Here is a 20,885-nt window from a genome sequence, read left to right on the forward strand (position 1 = left end):
AGCCAATTCGATTCACTCCACGTGATATCAAGAAACGGCTGAGTGCACTGGATACAGCAAAGGCTATGGGCCCCAACAACATCCCAGCTGTAGTGCTGAAGGCTTGTGCTCCAGAACTAGCCGTGCCTCTAGCTAAGCTGTTCCAGTACAGCTACAACACTGGCATCTACCTGACAATGTGGAAAATTGCCCAGGTATGTCCTGTCCACAAAAAGCAGGACAAATCCAATCCGGCCAATTATCGCCCCATCAGTCTACTCTCAATTATCAGCAAAGTGATGGAAGGTGTCGTCGACAGTGCTATCAAGCGGCACTTACCAATAATCTGCTCACCGATGCTCAGTTTGGGTTCCGCCAGGACCACTCGGCTCCAGACCTCATTACAGCCTTGGTCCAAACACGGACAAAAGAGCTGAATTCCAGAGGTGAGGTGAGAGTGACTGCCCTTGACATTAAGGAATCATTTGACCGAGTGTGGCACCAAGGAGCCCGAGTAAAATTGAAGTCAATGGGAATCAGGGGGAAAACTCTCCAGTGGCTGGAATCATACCTACCACATAGGAACATCGGAACAGGAGTAGGCCATTCAGCTCCTCGTGCCTGCTCCGCCATTTGATAAGATCATGGCTGATCTATGATCTAACTCCATGTACCTGCCTTTGGCCCATATCCCTTAATACCTTTGGTTGCCAAAAAGCTATCTATCTCAGATTTAAATTTAGCAATTGAGCTAGTATCAATTGCCGTTTGTGGAAGAGAGTTCCAAACTTCTACAACCCTTTGTGTGTAGAAATGTTTTCTAATCTCGCTCCTGAAAGGTCTGGCTCTAATTTTTAGACTCTGCCCCCAACTCCTAAAATCCCCAACCAGCGGAAATAGTTTCTCTCTATCCACCCTATCTGTTCCCCTTAATATCTTATAAACTTCGATCAGATCACCCCTTAACCTTCGAAACTAGAGAGAATACAACCCCAATTTGTGTAATCTCTCCTCGTAACTTAACCCTTGAAGTCCGGGTATCATTCCAGTAAACCTACGCTGCACTCCCTCCAAGGCCAATATGTCCTTCCGAAGGTGCGGTGCCCAGAACTGCTCACAGTACTCCAGGTGCGGTCTAACCAGGGTTTTGTATAGCTGCAGCATAACTTCTGCCCCCTTGTACTCTAGTCCTCTAGATATAAAGGCCAGCATTCCATTTGTCTACATTGAATTCCATTTGCCACAGTTTTGCTCATTTACCTAATCTATCAATATCGCTTTGTAATTTTATGTTTTCATCCACACTGCTTACAATGCCACCAATCTTTGTGTCATCGGCAAACTTAGATATGACACTTTCTATGCCTTCATCTAAGTCGTTAATAAATATTGTGAATAATTGAGGCCCCAAGACAGATCCCTGCGGGACTCCACTAGTCACATCCTGCCAATGTGAGTACCTACCCATTATCCCTACTCTCTGTCGCCTTTCGCTCAGCCAATTTCCTAACCAAGTCCGTACTTTTCCCTCGATTCCATGGGCTTCTATCTTAGCTGACAGTCTCTTATGTGGGACCTTATCAAATGCCTTCTGGAAGTCCATATAAATAACATCCATTGACATTCCCCTGTCCACTACTTTAGTCACCTCTTCAAAAAATTCAATCAGGTTTGTCAGGCACGACCTACCTTTCACAAATCCATGCTGGCTCTCTCTGATTAACTGAAAATTCTCGAGGTGTTCAGTCACCCTATCCTTAATTATAGACTCCAGCAATTTCCCCACAACAGATGTTAGGCTAACTGGTCTATAATTCCCTGGTTTCCCTCTCTCTCCTTTCTTAAAAAGCGGAGTGACATGTGCAATTTTCCAATCTAGAGGGACAGTTCCTGAATCTAGAGAACTTTGAAAGATTATAGTCAGGGCATCCTCAATGTGCTCACCTACTTCCTTTAAAACCCTGGGATGGAAACCATCTGGTCCTGGGGATTTGTCACTCTTTAGTGCTATTATTTTCTTCATTACTGTTGCTTTACTTATGTTAATTTTATCGAGTCCCTGTCCACGATTCAATCTAAGTTTTCTTGGGATTTCCGGCATGCTATCCTCTTTTTCGACTGTAAATACTGGCGCAAAGTAATTGTTCAACATGTCCGCCATTTCCCCATTGTCAATGACAATATCCCCACTTTCAGTTTTTAAGGGGCCAACACTGCTCCTGACCACCCTCTTTTTCCTAATGTAACCATAAAAGTTCTTTGTAGTGGTTTTGATATCCCTTGCAAGTTTCTTTTCATACTCTCTTTTTGTAGCTCTTACTATCTGTTTTGTGACCCTTTGTTGATCTTTGTATCTTTCCCATTCGCCAGGATCTGTTCCATTTTTTGACTTTTTGTAGGTCCTTTCCTTATATCTTATACTGTCCCTTACCTCTTTAGTTGTCCATGGCTGTTTTTTTTGGCAACTAGAGTTCTTGCCCTTCCGGGGTATAAACCGATTCTGTATCACATTAAATGTTTCTTTAAACATTTCCCACTGATCATCAGTCGTTTTACCCACAAAGGAAGATGGTAGTGGTTGTTGGAGGCCAATCATCTCAGCCCCAGGGCATTGCTGCAGGAGTTCCTCAGGGCAGTGTCCTCGGCCCAACCATCTTCAGCTGCTTCATCAATGACCTTCCCTCCATCATAAGGTCAGAAATGGGGATGTTCGCTGATGATTCAGTTCCATTCGCAACCCCTCAGATAATGAAGCAGTCCGAGCCCGCATGCAGCAAGACCTGGACAACATCCAGGCTTGGGCTCATAAGTGGCAAGTAACATTCGCGCCAGATAAGTGCCAGGCAATGACCATCTCCAACAAGAGAGAGTCTAACCACCTCCCCTTGACATTCAACGGCATTACCATCGCCGAATCCCCCACCATCAACATCCTGGGGGTCACCATTGAGCAGAAACTTAACTGGACCAGCCATATAAATACTGTGGCTACAAGAGCAGGTCAGAGGCTGGGTATTCTGTGGCGAGTGACTCACCTCCTGACTCCTCAAAGCCTTTCCACCATCTACAAGGCACAAGTCAGAAGTTGATGGAATACTCTCCACTTGCTTGGATGAGTGCAGCTCCAACAACACTCAAGAAGCTCGACACCATCCAGGACAAAGCAGCCCGCTTGATTGGTACCCCATCCACCACCCTAAACATTCACTCCCTTCACCACCAGCGCACTGTGGCTGCAGTGTGTACCATCCACAGGATGCACTGCAGCAACTCGCCAAGGCTTCTTCGACAGCACCTCCCAAACCCGCGACCTCTACCACCTAGAAGGACAAGAGCTGCAGGCACATGGGAACAACACCACCTGCACGTTCCCCTCCAAGTCACACACCATCCCGGCTTGGAAATATATCACCGTTCCTTCATCGTCGCTGGGTCAAAATCCTGGAACTCCCTTCCTAACAGCACTGTGGGAGAACCTTCACCACACGGACTGCAGCGGTTCAAGAAGGCGGCTCACCACCACCTCCTCAAGGGCAATTAGGGATGGGCAATAAATGCCGGCCTCGCCAGCGATGCCTACATCCCATGAACAAATAAAAAACCCCAAAAAATGTGACTTTTCATGGGCCCAGAGATGATCTCAAAGTTACTGACTGGAAGATGTACAGGGGCATCTATACTTGGTGGAGATCAACTTCAGCCTAGGTCCCTTGGAGACTGTCTTCAAAATCAGGGTGTGTGTTGTACAAGACAGGCACACAAACGTTCGTAGTTCAGAGCTCCACAGCACGCAATGCCTTCTTGCAAACTACGCCTGGGACCCAGGACCGAGCTGTCAGGTGGGTTTGTGCCAAGAAGGGCTCACGGCTGCAATGAGGGCAGACTCCAGCCTACACCGGCCCAGCACAGCCCAGCACGGTCCAGCAAGGCTCAGGAGGGTCCAGCAAGGCCCAGGAGGGTCCAGCAGGGCCCAGCACGATCCAGCAAGGCCCAGGAGGGTCCAGCACATAGAGAAGCATAGACTTAGTGGTGATTTGGTTGAGTTTTATAAGGTGATAAAGGGATTAGATTGTGTTTGTGTCGACAGCTTGTTTCAACTCAGTAGGTTAGGGAGGACCAGGGGTCACAAATCTCAAGTTATGTAAGGTCAGATCGAGGTTAGAGGTCAGGCGGTGGTTCTTTTCCCGGAGAATAGTGAACCCCTGGAACAGGCTGCCGGCTCGTGCGGTGAACTCTGATTCAAACGGGAGCTGGACCTGTTTCTGGCTGGGGCGGAGACCACATCCTACAGTGGGGTGGTGATGTATAACATTAACCAGGGCTAGAGTGGTCTCCTGCACTCGTTTCGATCGCCTGAAGGGGGTCGGAGCAAAAATTTGCAGATATTTCCCCCCATAATTGGCCTGTGTTTTTATCTGGCTTCTCGCCTCTCCCAGGAGATCACATGGTCTCGGGGTGGGCTGGGGAGCGCCTGTGTCGTGACGCAAAAACGGGTCGCAGTTGCGTGGGACAGGCTGGATGGACCAGTGGGTCTTTTCCTGTCCCTTATTTGAAGATGAACAGACGACGCTGGAGACACTTCGCAGGTCGGGCAGCGTCTGTCGAGAGAGGAAGGCCAGGGTAACGCCTCAGGTCAATGACCTTTCGTGCTTACCGGAAGCCCCGGGACAAGTTGTTGCCTGGTACATGGCACTTGACATCGACATCCAGAACATTGATGGAGATGGACGGTCACACACTGCCCCGTGTGGGCTCCTGTGCCACCGTGCCTTTAGCCGTGGCTCAGTGGGTAGTGCTCACGCCTTTGAGTCACGAAAGTTTGTGGGTTCAAGTCCCACTTACGCACATAACTCTCAGCTGATACTCCCAGAGCAGTACTGAGGGAGTGCTGCATTGTCAGTAGGCGCTGTCTTTCGGATGAGATATTAAACTGAGGCCCCGTCTGCCCTCTCAAGGTGGTTGTAAAAGATCCCATGGCCGCTATTTCGCAAGACGAGCAGGGGTGGTATCCTGGGACAATATTTATCCCTCAATCAACACCTAAAATACAGATGATTGGGTCATTGTCACATTGCTGTTTGTGGGATCTTGCTGTGTGCAAATTGGCTGCTGTGTTTCTAACATTGCAACAGTGACCACACTTCATAAAAGTACATCATTGGCTATAAAGCGCTATGGGATGCCCTAAGGTCACGAAAGGTGCTGTAGAAATGCAACTTCTTTCTCCCCTGCTCTCCTGACATAACGTCAGTGGGGGAGGCTCGGTGGGGGAGGGGGAGATGTTTCTGCCGATTCCCTGGGGCTTCCGGCAGGAGATCCTCAGAATCTCCATGGATACAGGCGAACAAAGGCTACTCTGTTCCAGAACATCAAATCCTCATTAATCTTAAAAGAACTGAACAAAACCTTGAATGTATTACATAGAATTTACAGCACAGAAACAGGCCATTCGACCCCACAGGTCTGTGCCGGTGTTTATGATCCATACGAGCCTCCTCCATCCCGACATCATCTGACCCCATCAGCATATCCTTCTATTCCTTTCTCCCTCATGTACTTCTCCAGCTTCCCCTTAAACGCAAGTGGATGCAAATGCAAGTCTCTTTAACTAAAAAGTTTTTGTGCGTTTTGCTGAAATGAGATTTTATTGTATTATAAACCAAAGGTGACAGACAGCAAATTAAGGGCTGTAACTTAATAAAGAGCTTTAACTGTCAATCATAAATCAATCCTGCAGTTCTGATGGTGTTGGGATTCCTTTAATTATTACAGCCTTACTGCTCCTTCCTGCTCCCAGGGCAGGTACAGCACGGGTTAGATACAGAGTAAAGCTCCCTCTACACTGTCCCATCAAACACTCCCAGGGCAGGTACAGCACGGGTTAGATACAGAGTAAAGCTCCCTCTACACTGTCCCATCAAACACTCCCAGGGCAGGTACAGCACGGGTTAGATACAGAGTAAAGCTCCCTCTACACTGTCCCATCAAACACTCCCAGGGCAGGTACAGCACGGGTTAGATACAGAGTAAAGCTCCCTCTACACTGTCCCATCAAACACTCCCAGGGCAGGTACAGCACGGGTTAGATACAGAGTAAAGCTCCCTCTACACTGTCCCATCAAACACTCCCAGGGCAGGTACAGCACGGGTTAGATACAGAGTAAAGCTCCCTCTACACTGTCCCATCAAACACTCCCAGGGCAGGTACAGCACGGGTTAGATACAGAGTAAAGCTCCCTCTACACTGTCCCATCAAACACTCCCAGGGCAGGTACAGCACGGGTTAGATACAGAGTAAAGCTCCCTCTACACTGTCCCATCAAACACTCCCAGGGCAGGTACAGCACGGGTTAGATACAGAGTAAAGCTCCCTCTACACTGTCCCATCAAACACTCCCAGGGCAGGTACAGCACGGGTTAGATACAGAGTAAAGCTCCCTCTACACTGTCCCATCAAACACTCCCAGGGCAGGTACAGCACGGGTTAGATACAGAGTAAAGCTCCCTCTACACTGTCCCATCAAACACTCCCAGGGCAGGTACAGCACGGGTTAGATACAGAGTAAAGCTCCCTCTACACTGTCCCATCAAACACTCCCAGGGCAGGTACAGCACGGGTTAGATACAGAGTAAAGCTCCCTCTACACTGTCCCATCAAACACTCCCAGGGCAGGTACAGCACGGGTTAGATACAGAGTAAAGCTCCCTCTACACTGTCCCATCAAACACTCCCAGGGCAGGTACAGCACGGGTTAGATACAGAGTAAAGCTCCCTCTACACTGTCCCATCAAACACTCCCAGGGCAGGTACAGCACGGGTTAGATACAGAGTAAAGCTCCCTCTACACTGTCCCATCAAACACTCCCAGGGCAGGTACAGCACGGGTTAGATACAGAGTAAAGCTCCCTCTACACTGTCCCATCAAACACTCCCAGGACAATATTTATCCCTCAACACAACTTCCCTAAAACAGGTCATTATCACATTGCTGTTTGTGGGATCTTGCTGTGCGTAAATTGGCTGCTGCGTTTCCAACATTACAACAGTGACTACACTTCAGAAGTGTTTCATTGGCTGTAAAGCACTTTGGGACATCCTGAGGTAGTGAAAGGTGCTGTAGAAATGCAAGTCGTCCTTTCTTCCAGTGTTTCTGTCAACTATACAAATTTAACATAATGAGTCTTTTTTTTCAATTCTATCCCTCTAGAAATGAATACCCCAGTGCTTTGTTTGCCTTATTAACCTGCGTCGCTACTTTTAGTGATTTGTGTGTCTGTACCCCCAGATCCCTTTGCTCCTCTATCCCATTTAGACTCTTATTATCCAATCAGTATGTGACCTCCTTATTCTTCCTACCAAAATGCACCACCTCACACTTATCTATATTGAAATTCATTTGCCAATTAGATGCCCATTCTGCAGGTTTATTGATGCCTTCCTGTATTTTGTCTCAGTCCTCCTCGGTATTAACTATACCCCCCCAATTTGATATCGTCCACAAATATTGAAATTGTATTTCTGATTCCTGAGTCCAAATGGTTAATGTAAATAGTGAACATATCCCATAATAATCACAGCCAGCCAAACACACACAGGGATTGCAAACACTTCCTGCTGAAACGACTGTCTGGGGGCCCTGGGTGTAGGTTTATTGAAAGCAGAAGCCCCAAACTTCAATGGTTCTGTTTTCCACTGGGTTTCAAACTCCCCAGGTTGCGATTCGGATCTGCAGTGGGCCTTTGTTTCGTTTCTGCAGCACTGACTGGGAGGGAGTGAAAGGTTTTGGATTCCACAGTGGTCGGAAAGTCCCCACGTTTCGCAATCGCTGATTTTCATTCACAAACACTCAGGGACGGTGAGACGATCACCAGGACACTGATATTGTCTGCACTGGGATCGAGCAACATAAAGACAAGGCAGTTAGCCCTTGAATCCTCGCAGTCCCATTCTCCATACTCCGGATGGAGAACGGGGGTGGGGGGTGGGGGGTGGGAGGGGAGGTCCGGATGGAGAGGGGGTGTCCGGATGGAGAGAGGATGGTCCGGATGGAGAGGGGGTGTCCGGATGGGGAGGGGGGTTCGAGATGGACACGGGTGCAGATGGAGAGGGGAAGGTTCAGATGGAGAGGGGATGGTCCGAATGGAGAGGGGATGGTTCAGATGGAGAGGGGATGGTCCGAATGGAGAGGGGATGGTCCAGATGGAGAGGGGGTGTCCGGATGGAGAGGGGAAGGTTCAGATGGAGAGGGGATGGTCCGGATGGAGAGGGGATGGTTCAGATGGAGAGGGGATGGTCCGAATGGAGAGGGGATGGTCCAGATGGAGAGGGGGTGTCCGGATGGAGAGGGGATGTTCCGGATGGAGAGGGGGTGTCCGGATGGGGAGGGGGGTTCTAGATGGACACGGGTGCAGATGGAGAGGGGAAGGTTCAGATGGAGAGGGGGTCTGGATGGAGAGGGGGGTTCTGGATTGAGAAGGGGTTCCGGATGGAGAGGGGGGTCTGGATGGAGAAGGGGGGTCCGGGTGGAGAGGGGAGGGTCTGGATGAAGAGGGGGTTCCGGATGGAGAGGGGGGTTCTAGATGGAGACGGGTGCAGATGGAGAGGGGAGGGGTCCGGATGGAGAGGGGAGGGGTCCGGATGGAGAGGGGGGCTCCAGATGGAGAGGGGGGTCCGGATGGAGAGGGGAGAGTTCATATGGAGAGGGGAGGGTCTGGATGGAGAGGGGGGGTCCGGATGGAGAGAGGTGGTTCAGATGGAGAGGGGAGGGTCCGGATGGAGAGAAGGGGGGGGTCTGGATGGAGAGTGGAGGGTCCGGATGGAGAGGGGGAGATCCAGATTGAGAGGGGGAGGATCTGGATGGAAGGGGGAGGGTCTGGATGGAGAGTGGGGACTGGGCAGGGGCCTACAGCCCCAGCTCCTCGTACACTTGGGCTCCCGATTCTGAATATAGCACTGCAGACCGTTACCAAGAGGGGAGACAGAGAGAGAGAGGTAAACCTGCAATCCAATAGGTCCATTAGCACCGCAGGTCCTATAGCTTTGATACAGCCCTTTCACTTGCTCTGGGGATGCTGGGACAGGTCGACCTCCATATGACAATCCCTTGCTTTCCCTCACTGAGCACCAGGGGGCGGAGACCGGGCGGTTCTGGCAACATCCCACGTCTAGGGGTGCCAGGAATGGGGGCCTTGGTCCTACTCTCTTGAATTCCTTCCCTGAACCCTGCCCCCAGCTACATTTCTACCGCCTTTAAAGCTTCTACAACACCTCTCTTTTTGACCATGTTTTCAGTCACTTCCCCAAATTCCTCCATTTCCGTTCGTCCTCCATGCCTGCTCCCCGAAGCTTGTTGGAGGGTTTGCTATGTTAAAGGTGCCGTATAAATGCAAGCAGTTTTATTTGAGCCACATAGGGGAAGGGGGGTCATTGAATTATACAGCACAGTAGGTGACCATTCGGCCCATCGTGCCTGTGCCGGCTTTTCGAAAGAGCTATCACAGGAACATGGGAACAGGAGGAGGCCATTCAGCCCCTCGAGCCTGTTCCGCCATTGAATGAGATCATATCTGATCTGTATCCTAACTCCATCCACCCACCTCGGCTCCATATCCCTTAATACCCTTGACTAGCAAAAATCTATCGATCTCAGATTTTAAATTATTAATTGAGCTAGCACCTACCTCTTTTTCTGGGAGAGAGTTCCAGACTCCCCCCCTGCTCTTTCCCCATAGCCCTGCAACTTTTTTCCTTTTCAAGTATTTATCCAATTCCCCTTTTGAAAGTTATTATTGAATCTGCTTCCACCGCCCTTTCAGGCAGTGCGTTCCAGATCATCACAACTCGCTGCGTAAAAAAATTTCTCCTCATTTCCCGTCTGGTTCTTTTGCCGATCACCTTAAATCTGTGCCCTCTGGTTACCGACCCTCCTGCCACTGGAGACAGTTTCTCCTTATTTACTCTGTCAAAACCGTTCATGATTTTGAACACCTCTATCAAATCTCCCCTTAACCTTCTCTGCTCTCAGGAGAACAATCCCAGCTTCTCCAGTCTCTAAAGGGCCTGGAGAGGACTGCAGTTGAGGGGAAGGTGGGTCATAGGAACCTATAAATGAGGTGAATATCAATGGGTTCAGAGTGCATGTCGAGCAGTTCAGTGATATCTGATATCATAACATTTAATCTACAATAACAACTGCTTGCATTTATATAGCGCCTTTAATGTTGTAAAACGTCCCAAGGCGCTTCACAGGAGCGATTATCAGATAGAAATAGACGCCGAGCCAAAGAAAGAGACATTAGGACAGGTGACCAAAAGTTTGGTCAAAGAGGTAGGTTTTAAGGAGCGTCTTAAAGATAGAAAGAGAGGTAGAGAGAGACGGAGAGATTCAGGGAGGGAAACCCAGAGCTTAGGGCCTAGGCAGCTGAAGGCACGGCCGCCAATGGTGGAGCGAAGGAAGTGGGGGATGATCAAGAGGCCGGAATTGGTGCAATGCAGAGATCTCGGAGGGCTGCAGGAGGCAGGAGAAGGCAATTCGGCCCAACTGATCTATGCTGGTGTTTATAGTCCACATGAACCTGCTCTCACTCCAATAACCTCTTCCCTCCCTGCCCCTGTGTCCCTCTATCCCCTTCTAAGACCATAAGAACATAAGAAATAGGAGCAGGAGTAGGCCAATCGGCCCCTCGAGCCTGCTCCGCCATTCAATAAGATCATGGCTGATCTGATCCTAACCTCAAATCTAAATTCATGTCCAATTTCCTGCCCGCTCCCCGTAACCCCTAATTCCCTTTACTTCTAGGAAACTGTCTATTTCTGTTTTAAATTTATTTAATGATGTAGCTTCCTCATGTATGCATCAATCTTCCCCTTAAATGCAACAATGCTATCTGCTTCATCACTCCATACGAGTTCCACATTCTCATCACTCTCTGTGTAAAGAAATTCCTCCTAAATTCTTTATTTGATCTGTTAGTGACCATCTGATATTTATATCTCCTTGTTCTGGACTCACCTTCAAGTGGAAACAATTTCTCCTCATCCACCCTATCCAACTCCTCCGTAATTTTAAAGACCACGAGCAGGTTTCCTCTTAGTCTTCTCTTTTGTAGAATCATAAAATCTTACAGCACTGAAGGAGGCCATTTGACCTATCATGCCTGTGCTGGCTCTTTGAAAGAGTTATTCGATTAGTCCTGCTCCCCCAGCTCTTTCTCCACAGCCCTGCAAGTTTTCTCTTTTACGGAGAGAAGAGCCCCAGCCTGCTCAATCTTTCCTGATTGTAGTGTTCTCTCAATTGTGGTAATATCCGTGTAACTCTTTTCTGCACTTTCTCTGGTGGTAAGCCTTGATTGTGAAGCTGCCATATTCACCCAAACCCCTAGAGCAAAGCATGACCAACATGCTGCCAAACTTGTTTCATTTTATCTAATACATAAACTCAGGGGAATACCTGGTGGATTAAACAATGAAATTTCACCTCTGGTCAGACTGATGGGATGAAAATCTCCTTTATTCCTATGACTATTCCAATGCTCTCCTGGCCGGCCTCCCATCTTCCACCCTCCATAAACTTGAGCTCATCCAAAACTCTGCTGCCCGTATCCTAACTCGCACCAAGTCCCGTTCATCCATCACCCCCGACCTCGTTGACCTACATTGGCTCCTGGTCCGGGAACGCCTCGATTTTAAAATTCTCATCCTTGTTTTCAAATCCCTCCATGGCCCTCGCCTCTCCCTATCCCTGTAACCTCCTCCAGCCCTACAACCCTCCGAGATCTCTGTGTTCCTCCAATTCTTGCCTCTTGTGCATCCTCGATTTCAATCGCTCCACCATTGGCGGCCGTGCCTTCAGCTGCCTGGGCCCTGAGCTCTGGAATTCCCTCCCTAAACCTCTCCGCCTCTCCACCTCTCTCTCCTCCTTTAAGACGCTTCTTAAAACCTACCTCGTTGACCAAGCTTTTGGTCACCTGTCCTAATACCTCCTTATGTGGCTCGGTGTCAAATTTTGTGAAGTGCCTTGGGACGTTTTACTACTTTAAAGGCGCTATATAAATGTAGGTGGTTGTTGTTGTTGTTGTTGTTGTTGTTGTTGTTGTTGAACAAACACGTGTCAGAGGCACACAGGGGCATTGGGATGATTACAGGAGAGAAAAGTGACATTCGTCACCTCGACATTAACACCTTCCACCAAATATTCCCTCATTATCTCCTGGTACCTGATCCAACAGTGAGCTCCCCTCTGCCCGTTCAGGTGGCTGTAAACGACCCCATGGCATTATTCGAAGAAGAGCAGTGGGAGTTCTCCCTGTTGTCCTGGCAAATATTTATTCCTCAACCAAGATTATCTGGTCATTTATCACATTGCTGTTTGTTGGGACGTTGCCGTGTGAATATTGGCCGCCGGGTTGAGGACACTTCAAAAGTCATTAATTGGCGGTGAAGCGTGTTGGGACGTCCCGAGGCCGTGAAAGGCGCTATAGAAATAGTCTCACCTGCTTTGGACTTGGTCACCTGTGGCTTGCCTCCCTGCTCGATGGGGAGTCCTCTTCAGCCCCCTCACACCATCCACCATGACCTGGGGATCTCGAGCCGTGGCTCACACCTCTGACCCTCGCCCTCTGACCCACAGCTGGGTTATGCCCTATGGTCACTTTCTATGTCGGTCAAGTGGCTGATTAACCAGCATTTCAGCGGGTGCTTTCCGACTTGGCGTTTGGCCATGCCTGTGGTTTCTTTGCATCCTCCCTGATACGCCCAAACGTCTAGAAAGCGCAGAGAGTTAAGTTGTGGATTCCTTTTGATTGCACAAAAAAAAATCCGGGAAACAATAGTTAACTCCTTGTGTGTGCTCAGCTTAATTCAAGAACATTAGACTGGAAAAAGAGATGATATGGAGATGCCGGTGATGGACTGGGGTTGACAATTGTAAACAATTTTACAACACCAAGTTATAGTCCAGCAATTTTATTTTAAATTCACAAGCTTTCGGAGGCTTCCTCCTTCGTCAGGTGAATGATTTTCACATCGTTCACCTGACGAAGGAGGAAGCCTCCGAAAGCTTGTGAATTTAAAATAAAATTGCTGGACTATAACTTGGTGTTGTAAAATTGTTTACAATTGGAAAAAGAGAGCGAGACTGTGCCCCATCTCACTGGTCCCAAAAGCTGAAGTCGTGCTATCGTCCTCTCCCTCCACTATTGACCCACTTTGTCCTTAAATATTTCCACGCTCCCCGCCTCCCTCCCCTACCTCTGTGGGACGTCCCGTACTCTCTGTCAGAAAGAAAGTAGTCGGGCCTCAAAAACCGACAGCCCTTCTGGAACATTCCCGCTGTAACTCCGGCAGGGAGGTTAGGCTGGGATCGGGCTATGCCGGGGCTCTTCCCCGGGAGTTTCCTGTGTCATCTGTTGGGGGGGGGAGGGGCGGTCAAGGCAAGGGCGAGGGGGTGGGGAGGGGGAAGGGGAGGGTGAGAGGGGTGGAGGAGAGGGAGGGCGAGGGGGGTGGGGGAGGGTGAGGGGAGGGGTGAAGGGGGGAGGGCGAGGTGAGGGTGGAAGGGGGAGGGCGAGGGAAGGGTGGAAGGGGGGAGGGTGAGGTGAAGGGGGCAGGCGAGGGGTGGGAGAAGGGGGAGGGAGAGGGGAGGGGTAAGAGGGGAGGGCAAGCGGAGGGGGCGGGCGGTGGTGGGCAGAGCGAGGGGTGGGGAAGGGGGCAAGGGGAGGGGTGGGGGGCAGGGTGAGGTGTGGAGGAAGGGGGAAGGGGAGGGCGAGGGGTATGTGGAAGGCAGGAGGGTGGGGGGGAGGCGAAGGGTGGATGAGGCGAGGGGTGGGGAAGACGATGAGTGAGGGGACAGGTCGAGTGGGGAGGGGGTGCAGGGATTCCCTATGTGAGGAGTTCCCACTGTCCCGACTTTTCATTGCTGGCAGTATACCTGGTGAGCCAAGCTCGCTCGCTGGCCTGATAAAGGCTGGAACTGGCCCCACCGAGTTGGGGCGGGGGGGGGGGGGGTTGGGACAACTGTAGAGGAACCGTTTTTGGGGGGGTCTCCTCTGTTTGCCTCTGGAGGAGCCTGACATCCCCCTCTCCCTCCCTCCCTCCCCGCCAGAACGTCTGACCTTTTTTCTTCCAACGGTGGTTGCCCAAGATGTGACCCCCTCCCCCCACTCCGTGGTGCCAGCGTCTGCCATCGGTTTGTGAACAAAGGGGACCCTGCCCCTCTCCACTTCCCCCACTCCCCCTTGTGAACTACAGCAGGGTCAGTGGCTGGGGTCACAGGTGGGCCAATCTCCACACTGACCCCTAGGGGTCGCCAACTCTGGTGGGACGTATTCCCGGAGGTCTCATCACGTGACCTCCCGTTCCCAACCGCCCCGCCCCCGAGCCCTCCGCCATCGGTCGCCCGACACGTCCACCCTCTCGGTGCCCCGCCTTCCCATGGCCAAGACTCTCCGTCACCCGATTGGATAATTCTTGACTGTCGGTCAAACAGCCCTTTTCTCTCCCATCTCCGATATTTTTATAACCAATAAACAGAAGTGTTCAAAGAAAATGAAGAAAAAAACACAATTCTTTTGAATGGGCCGACAATTTCTCTCCCGTGTGTCCTGGAGATTAATCTTCAATTGCTGGGGACTCCAGGACAATCCTGGAGGGTTGGCAACCCCGAGGTGCCACCTCCCAACCCCCAGACACTTTCAGAGCTGTTATATCCAAAGTGTCTTCCCTCTTCCCAGCTTGACCTCGTGTGCCCTGGTTCTAGTGTTAGTGGCAATGTGTGTAATGTGGTGTAGTGGTTATGTTACACAGAATCATACAAAGGTTACAGCACGGAAGGAGGCCATTCGGCCCATCGAGTCTGCACCGGCTCTATGCAAGAGCAATCCAGCTAGTCCCACTCCCACGCCCTTTCCCCGTAGCCCTGTAGGACTAGAAATCCAGGCAAACATATGTGAGACACACACACAGGCATTGGGAGGCATACAACAACAACAACAACAACACACGTTTATATAGCGCCTTTAACGTAGTAAAACGTCCCAAGGCCTTTCACAGGAGCGATTATCAAACAAAGTTTGACACTGAGCCACATAAGGAGATATTAGGTCAGGTGACCAAAAGCTTGGTCAAAGAGGTAGGTTTTAAGGAGCGTCTTAAAGGAGGAGAGAGAGGTGGAGAGGCGGAGAGGTTCAGGGAGGGAATTCCAGAGCTTAGGGCCGAGGCAGCTGAAGGCACGGCCGCCAATGGTGGGGCGATTAAAATCGGGGATGCGCAAGAGGCCAGAATTGGAAGAGCGCAGAGATCTCGGAGGGTTGTAGGGCTGGAGGAGGTTACAGAGATAGGGAGGGGTGAGGGCATGGAGGGATTTGAAAACAAGGATGAGAATTTTAAAATCGATGCATTCCCGGACCATTACGGGAGAGAAAGGAGTCATTTGACATCTTTCACCAAATATCCTTTCATTATTTCCTGGTACCTGATCCTGCATCGACCTCCTGTGTCACAGTCACTCCTGCTCTGGACCTGGGACATCAGAGACCCCCTCCCCTGCTCTCCATATTATAAAAAGGATATAGAGGCACTGGAGAAGGTGCAAAAAAAGATTTACTAGGCTGATACCAGATCTGAGAGGTTATAACTATCAGGAAAGATCGATCAGGCTGGGGGTCTTTTCTCTAGAAAAGAGAAGCCTGAGGGGTGACCTGATAGAGGTCTTTAAGGTAATGAAAGGGTTCGATAGGGTAGACGGGGAGAAAATGTTTCCACTTGCGGGGGAGTCCAGAACTAGGGGCCATAAATATGGCTTAAACAGGGGTGGGAATGGCAGCTCAACGTTCCTGGTTACAGGGTTTTTAGATGAGATAGAGAAGGGGATAAAAAAGGAGGGGGAATGTTGGTTAAAGAAACAATTACAGCTGTGAGGAGGGATGACATGTTGGAAGGATCATCAAATGAGGCCATATGGGTTGAGCTAAGGAACAAAAAAGGGGCAGTCACACTACTGGGAGTGTACTATAGACCCCCAAACAGTCAGAGGGAGATAGAAGAGCAAATATGTAGGCAAATTTCTGAGAAGTGCAAGAACAGTAGGGCAGCAATAGTGGGGGATTTCAACTCTCCGAATATTAACTGGGATAGAATCAGTGTGAAGGGTATAGAGGGTGCAGAATTCTTAAATTGCATTCAGGAGAAGTTTTTTAGCCAGTACGTAGCAAACCCAACAAGAGAGGGGAGCAGTTCTGGATTTAGTTTTAGGGAATGAAGCTGGGCAGGTGGAAGGAGTATCAGTGGGAGAGCATTTTGGTGGTAGTGATCATAATTCAGTTAGATTTATCATAGTTATTGAAAAGGACAGAGATAGAACAGGAGTAAACATTCTAAATTGGGGAAAGGCCAATTTTACTAAACTGAGAAGAGATTTAGCAAAAGTGGACTGGAAACAGCTACTTGAAGATAAATCAGTGTCAGAGCAGTGGGAGGCATTCAAGGGGGAGATTCAAGGGGTTCAGAGTAAACATGTTCCCACAAAGAAAAAGGGAGGGGCTGCCAAATGTAGAGCCCCCTGGATAACAAGGAGCATACAGGGTAAGATAAGGCAAAACAGGAAAGCTTATGTCAGACACCGAGAGCTCAATACTACAAAAAGTCTAGAGGAGTATAGAAAGTGCAGGGGTGAAATTAAAAAGGAAATTAGGAAAACAAAGAGAGGACGTGAAAATATATTGGCAAGTAAAATTAAGGAAAACACAACGATGTTTTATAAATACATTAAGAGCAAGAGGATAACAAGGAAAGAGTAGGGCCTATTAGAGACCAAAAACGTAACCTGTGTGCGGAGGGGGAAGATGTGGGTTTGGTTCTTGATGAATACTTTGCATCTGTCTTCACAAAAGAGGTGGACGATGCAGAGATTGTAGTTAAGGAGGAGGAGTGTGAAATATTGGATGGGATAAACATAGTGAGAGAGGAAGTATTAAGGGGATTAGCACCTTTGAAAGTGGATAAATCGCCAGGCCCGGATGAAATGTATCCCAGGCTGTTAAGAGAAGCAAAGGAGGAAATAGCGGAGGCTCTGACCATCATTTTCCAATCCTCTCTGGATACAGGCGTGATGCCAGAGGGTTGGAGGACTGCTAACATTGTACCATTGTTTAAAAAGGGAGCGAGGGATAGACTGAGTAATTACAGGCCAGTCAGTCTCATCTCGGTGGTGGGCAAATTATTGGAATCCATTCTGAGGGTCAGCATAAATCGTCATTTAGAAAGGCACGGGTTAATCAAGGACAGTCAGCATGGATTTGTTAAGGGAAGGTCATGTCTGACTAACTTGATTAAATTTTTTGAGCAGGTAACAAGGAGGGTCGATCAGGGTAACGCGCTTGATGTAGTCTACATGGATTTTAGCACAGCTTCTGACAAGGTCCCACATGGCAGACTGGACAGAAAAGTAAAAGCCCATGGGATCCAAGGGAAGGTGGCTAGTTGGATCCAAAATTGGCTCAGTGGCAGGAAGCAAAGGGTAATAGTTGACAGGTGCTTTTGTGACTGGAAGGCTGTTTCCAGTGGGGTTCCACAAGGCTCAGTACCAGGTCCCTTGCTTTTTGTGGTATATATTAATGATTTGGACTTGAATGTGGAGGGCTTGATCAAGAAGTTTGCAGATGATACAAAAATTGGCCGTGTGGTTGATAGTGAGGAGGAAAGCTGTAGACTGCATGAAGATATCAATGGAGTGGTCAGGTGGGCAGAAAATTGGCAAATGGAATTCAATCCAGAGAAGTGTGAGGTAATGCATTTGGGGAGGGCAAACAAGGCAAGGGAATAAACAAAAAATGGGAGGATACTGAGAGGAACAGAGGGACCTTGGAGTGCATGTCCACAGATTCCTGAAGGTAGCAGGACAGGTAGATAAGGTGGTTAAGAAGGCAGATGGAATACTTTCCTTTATTAGCCGAGGCTTAGAATATAAGAGCAGGGAGGTTATGCTGGAACTGTATAAAACACTGGTTAGGCCACAGCTTGAGTACTGTGTACAGTTCTGGTCACCACATTATAGGAAGGATGTGATTGCACTAGAGAGGGTACAGAGGAGATTTACGAGGATGTTGCCAGGATTGGAGAATTTTAGCTATGAGAAAAGATTGGAGAAAAGGAGGCTGAGGGGAGATTTAATTGAGGTATATGAAATTATGAGGGGACTAGATAGAGTGGATAGGAAGGACCTATTTCCCTTAGCAGAGAGGTCAATAACCAGGGGACATAGATTTAAAGTAATTGGTAGAAGGATTTGAGGGGAGCTGAGGAAATATGTTTTCACCCAGAGGGTGGTGGGGGTCTGGAACTCACTGCCTGAAAGGGCGGTAGAGGCAGAAACCCTCAACTCATTTAAAAAGTACTTGGATGTGCACTGGAAGAGCCGTAACCTACAGGGCTACGGACCAAGTGCTGGAAAGTGGGATTAGGCTGGATAGCTCTTTTTCAGCCAGCACAGACACAATGGGCCGAATGGCCTCAAACTGTGCCGTAAATCTCTGTAATCCTATGATTCTATGAAATATAAGATAGTCACTAATAAATCCAATGGGGAATTCAGGAGAAACTTCTTCACCCAGAGAGTGGTGAGAATGTGGAACTCGCTCCCACAAGGAGTAGTTGAGGTGAATAGAATAGATACATTTAAGGGGAAGCTCGATAAACACATGAGGGAGAAAGGAATGGAAGGATATGTTGACAGGGTGAGATGAAGTAGGGAGGGAGGAGGCTCGTGTGGAGCATAAACACCGGCATGGAGCTGTTGGGCCGAATGGCCTGTTTCTGTGTCGTACATTCTATAATTGGGAGCCCTCCACAGTTCCCTCCCACCACCTCCCTGAGCTGGAAATCTGAAGCCGTGGCCCGTGGACCACGTGCCCGCCCTCGCACTCCCATTCCTGACGGAGCAGAGCCCCTGCAGACCAGCGTTTGGGTCTTAAGTTACTGCTTAAATTGCCATTGGGTGTCTTAATGACATCACTAGAGCAGAGAGGTTAAGGGGAGATTTGATCGAGGTGTTCAAAATTATAAACGGTTTTGACAAACTGTTCCCAGTGGCAGCAGGGTCGGTAACCAGAGACACAGGCTTAAGGTGATTGGGAAAAGATCCAAAGGGGACACGAGGAAATATTTTTTTTACGCAGCGAGTTCTGATCGGGAATGCACTGCCTGAAAGGGCGGTGGAAGCAGATTCAATAATAACTTTCAAAAGGGGAATTGGGTAAATACTTGAAGGGGAAAAAATTACAGGGCGATGGGGAAAGATCAGGGGAATGGGACTAATTGGATAGGTCTTTCAAAGAGGCTCGATGGGCAGAATGGTCTCATTCTGTGCTGTTACATACGATAATACGGGACCCCGGATTATATGTATCGAGTCAGGCAGGAGCCTGGGCTGCCTCACGGAAAGAACCCAGTAACATGGGCTGAATAACTTTCCAAAAAAATTTAGCTCATAAATATCTTTGTGAGCATAAATGCTGTGCTTGTTTCAATTGAGCCAACACAAAGTCCAGATTGTGAAGTGTTGAAATGATCGAGGGGTGTGGGCAGGAGATGGGGAGTGTTTTATTGGTGGGGGGAGGGTGATGGGGGATGGGGAGTGTTTTATTGGTGGGGGGAGGGTGATGGGGGATGGGGAGTGTTTTATTGGTGGGGGGAGGGTGATGGGGGATGGGGAGTGTTTTATTGGTGGGGGGAGGGTGATGGGGGATGGGGAGTGTTTTATTGGTGGGGGGAGGGTGATGGGGGATGGGGAGTGTTTTATTGGTGGGGGGAGGGTGATGGGGGATGGGGAGTGTTTTATTGGTGGGGGGAGGGTGATGGGGGATGGGGAGTGTTTTATTGGTGGGGGGGAGGGTGATGGGGGATGGGGAGTGTTTTATTGGTGGGGGGAGGGTGATGGGGGATGGGGAGTGTTTTATTGGTGGGGGGAGGGTGATGGGGGATGGGGAGTGTTTTATTGGTGGGGGGAGGGTGATGGGGGATGGGGAGTGTTTTATTGGTGGGGGGAGGGTGATGGGGGATGGGGAGTGTTTTATTGGTGGGGGGGAGGGTGATGGGGGATGGGGAGTGTTTTATTGGTGGGGGGGAGGGTGATGGGGGATGGGGAGTGTTTTATTGGTGGGGGGAGGGTGATGGGGGGTGGGGAGTGTTTTATTGGTGGGGGGAGGGGGATGGGGAGTGTTTTATTGGTGGGGGGAGGGTGATGGGGGATGGGGAGTGCAATGTTTAAATGTTGAGTTCCTGATCTGGATGCTGTGGAAAATGTCAGAGAGAGATTTCTTTTCCCCTCTTGCCTGATGTTGCGTGGTCCTCAATGGAGCAGATTCCCATTAAAAACTTAACCTTGGGGCATTGAAGCCCCGAATAACAGGTCCTGTTTCTTTACCCTGCCCGTGGTGAGAATGAGGAAAGTGCTACCACAAGGAGTGTTTGAGGCGAATAGAATAGATGCATTTCAGGGGAAACATTTAGTTCAGAGGAATGGGAGGATATGCTGATAGGGTGAGATGAAGTAGGGAGGGAGGAGGCTCATGTGGAGAATAAACACCAGCACAGACCAGTGGGGCCGAATGGCCTGTTTCTGCACTCTGCACTCTCTGTAATTCTATGTATAGCGGCGGTGGGCAGGAATCAAGAGGGAAGGGGACGGTAAGTGTTGTGTGTAATTTTTACAGAGCGGGCTCCCCTTGTTCCCGTCGGGCGGGATGGGCTAAAATCCCCCTCCCCTCCCTCCCCCTCTCCCCCCCCCCCCACCAAATATATCTTGTGATTCCTTCCTGATTATTTTGCTGATTTCGGCTTTCGATTTTATTTTGGCCGCCAGCTCGGGTCGCCAACCCTCCAGGATTGTCCTGGAGTCGCCAGGAACGAAGGATTA

The sequence above is a fragment of the Heptranchias perlo genome, chromosome 4 (genome assembly GCF_035084215.1).
Source record: "Heptranchias perlo isolate sHepPer1 chromosome 4, sHepPer1.hap1, whole genome shotgun sequence".
Classification (NCBI taxonomy): Eukaryota; Metazoa; Chordata; class Chondrichthyes; order Hexanchiformes; family Hexanchidae; genus Heptranchias; species Heptranchias perlo.